At 32.1% G+C, this 3,694-nt stretch overlaps 1 non-coding gene across 1 annotated transcript; it reads left to right on the top strand.

The window, feature by feature from the left end:
* The first annotated feature begins 878 nt into the window (after positions 1-878).
* On the top strand, positions 879-985 carry LOC142174084 (small nucleolar RNA R71). The gene has a single exon (XR_012703435.1). It is a non-coding gene; the product is annotated as a small nucleolar RNA R71 (small nucleolar RNA).
* The last annotated feature ends 2,709 nt before the right edge of the window (positions 986-3,694 follow it).

Raw genomic sequence — 3,694 nt, 5'->3', positions numbered from 1 at the left:
TTAGATGGTTTTTCAATATTCTTACCATTGTTTACCTGTTGTTCTGGTTGGTTCTTTTCTTGTCTGTCTCCATAAGGTTCATCGAGTTCCTTACCTGACCGTAAGGTGATGGCCTTAAGGTGCTCTTTTGGGTTTTTCTTTGTATTGCTTGGTAAGGGACCCTGAATCTTTTCTGACACAAGAGCTGCCAATTGGCTCAACTATATTTCCAAATTTTTGAGGGATGAATTTTGGCTCTCCATCTTTTCATCAGTGACCTTAATGTACTTGTACAAAGGTCATCAAGACTAGCATCAGCTTGTTGAGGCCTTTGCTGATATGGTGTTGCTTGTTGATAAGGTCTGAAGTTTGATTGACCATGGTTTGGATTCTGGTATCCGAGTGGATCCTGTATTTGTTGCTTCTGGAAGCTTTGAGAGTTCTCAGCACCATTTGGATTGCTCCATTGAAAACCTGGATGATTCTGTGCCATTGGACTTTCAAAAGGATACTGCTTGTAACCAATGACATCGACATGCTCATCATTATGATTGGTTGCTTGACATTTATGGTTCTGATGATTTCCTCTACACATGTCACAAGCCTCAGATTGGCTTGGTTGTTGTGTATTCGCCTGAAAAGTTTCAAACTTTTGTGCCAAAGAAACAATTTGTTGCGTTAGTGTATTTAAAGCATCAACCTGATTTACCGTAGCAGCCTTCTTGATGATTACATGCTCAGATGGCCATTGGATGGCATTCTCAGAAATATCGTTCAACAATTGCAATGCTTCCTCCGTATTTTTTTCCATTACAGAACCTCCTGCAGCTGCATCAATCACATTTCTAGAAGAGGGTTTTAACACGTGATAAAAAATATACAATTGCATATGTCCAGGAATGTCATGGTATGGCCATTTTCTTAACATTGCTTTTAATCTTTCCCAAGCTTGATAAACTCACTCATTGTCAGTCTGCGAGAAATTAGAGATGTCTTGTCTTAACTTTATGGTTTTAGCATTTATCTACAAATACTATTCTAACTTTATTTCTAGTTACTATTATTTACTAGTGCTACCTTTACTTATACTTAATATATATATTATCGTATTTGTTTTATTCACTAACTATTTTTGTTATTTTTGAAAAGTTCTTTAGTTATTTTATTAACTACTAGTACTTCTTTAGAAACTAGTGTTATTTTATCATTATTTTTCTTCTCTTTAAAATGTTAGGTAGTTTATGACCCGCTCTTCTACAAAAAAGTTGGCTAGTTACGATCCAGAAATTGAAAAATCTCTTCGATTGTGCAGAAAAGGACAAACAACATCTTCTCAAAGTATAGCTCGTGAAGGAATGGAGAATCAAGAAGTAGAAGACATTCAACCACCAGTCTATGTGGAAGATCAATTTGATAAAGTAGCACCAAGGCCAGCAAACAGAATCCTAAGGGATTATGCTAGACCTGACCGCTTCAACTGTGAATCTAGTGTCAGAAAACCTCCAGTGACAGCCAACAACTTTGAAATCAGGACTGGCCTGATTCAAACGATTCAACAGTCTTGCATCTTTACTGAAGACGCAAGTGAAGATCCACACAGTCATTTAATTGACCTTTTGGAACTTGTTAAAACAGCTAAGTATAATAGAGTACATCCTAAAGCTATCAAGTTAAGGCTATTTCCTTTCTCTTTAAAAGGAGATGCCAAGACTTGGTTGCGAAGTTTGCCACAAGGTTCCATCACCACATGGGATCAAATGACTCAGAAATTTTTAAATAAATATTTTTTCCCTGCTAAAACCACAAAGTTAAGACAAGACATCTCTAATTTCTCGCAGACTGACAATGAGTGAGTTTATCAAGCTTGGGAAAGATTAAAAGCAATGTTAAGAAAGTCTTGGCATCTCCTTTTAAAGAGAAAGGAAATAGCCTTAACTTGATAGCTTTAGGATGTACTCTATTATACTTAGCTATTTTAACAAGTTCCAAAAGGTCAATTAAATGACTGTGTGGATCTTCACTTGCGTCTTCAGTAAAGATGCAAGACTGTTGAATCGTTTGAATCAGGCCAGTCCTGATTTCAAAGTTGTTGGCTGTCACTGGAGGTTTTCTGACACTAGATTCACAGTTGAAGCGGTCAGGTCTAGCATACTCCCTTAGGATTCTGTTTGCTGGCCTTGGTGCTACTTCATCAAACTGATCTTCCACATGGACTGGTGGTTGAATGTCTTCTACTTCTTGATTCTCCATTCCTTCACGAGCTATACTTTGAGAAGATGTTGTTTGTCCTTTCCTGCACAATCAAAGAGATTTTTCAATTTCTGGATCATAACTAGCCAACTTTTTTGTAGAAGAGCGGGTCATAAACTACCTAAAATTTTAAAGAGAAGAAAAATAATGATAAAATAACACTAGTTTCTAAAGAAGTACTAGTAGTTAATAAAATAACTAAAGAACTTTTCAAAAATAACAAAAATAGTTAGTGAATAAAACAAATACGATAAAACAAATACGATAATATATATATTAAGTATAAGTAAAGGTAGCACTAGTAAATAATAGTAACTAGAAATAAAGTTAGAATAGTATTTGTAGATAAATGCTAAAACCATAAAGTTAAGACAAGACATCTCTAATTTCTCGCAGACTGACAATGAGTGAGTTTATCAAGCTTGGGAAAATAATAATAATAATAATAATAATAATAATAATAATAATAATAATAATAATAATAATAATAATAATAATAATAATAATAATAATAATAATAATAATAATAATAATAATGATAATAATAATAATAATAATAATAAATTCTCAAATTAGTAACAAAATATTTAATCTGAAGTAGATGTATGCCAATCCTCGGCAACGGCGCCAAAAATTTGACGAGACCATTGTTCATAGGATTTTTCTGCTCGTACTCGGTCAAATTCTAGTATAGTTTATGATATCGTCCCACAGAAATTGGTTAATCTAGGCTACAGACTTTTAATATTTTTAATACTATATGAGAGAACCAAATTGATGAAAAGTGAGTTTTAAAACTTGTTAATTAATTAAAGCAAAACAAACAATTTTCGAAAGATTTATAAATTAAAAGGAGTTGGAAATCGTTGAATTCACTTGATAATATTATTACAATAAAATCTCAATTTCTACATGTATTTCTCTAAAGAATAATTGCTTGTTGATAATACAATTATATTTGCTCACTAAGAAAAAGTCAATTAATAGCACTCCGTGAGGTTATGTAATTAATTGAGTTAAAACTAGTGACGATCAAATCGAAATATTTTCTTGCTTGAATTGTGCTAAAAGGTAGTAAAAACTTCGTGAGAATATTTTTACTAAAGATCAGTAATCTTGCCTATAACAATTTCTCCGTGAGAATTAAAACTAAGACAAACAAGATTACATATTTGAAATAAGAGTTTTACAAAAAATTATTCTCACTCCACGATTTTATTCATTGGTTATTATATATTAATTTTGCTCTGTGAGAATTACAAAATTAATATAAGAATAACTTAAATAAAATATATAGAAGTGATAATAATGATTAATTAGAAACCATTATTTCAGCACAGTATGAATCATAAAAAGAAAATTTCAAGCCAAGAATGTGTTAAAACTGAAATAATATTATAAAACTATTCATCAAGCTTTATCAACTATCCCAACAAACGAAATTACTCCATTATGGAGTATTTAA

Source organism: Nicotiana tabacum, chromosome 19 (assembly GCF_000715075.1).
Source record: "Nicotiana tabacum cultivar K326 chromosome 19, ASM71507v2, whole genome shotgun sequence".
Classification (NCBI taxonomy): domain Eukaryota; kingdom Viridiplantae; phylum Streptophyta; class Magnoliopsida; order Solanales; family Solanaceae; genus Nicotiana; species Nicotiana tabacum.
The sequence above is the reverse complement of the archived record's forward strand: the minus strand, read 5'-3'. Positions and strand labels throughout refer to the sequence as shown.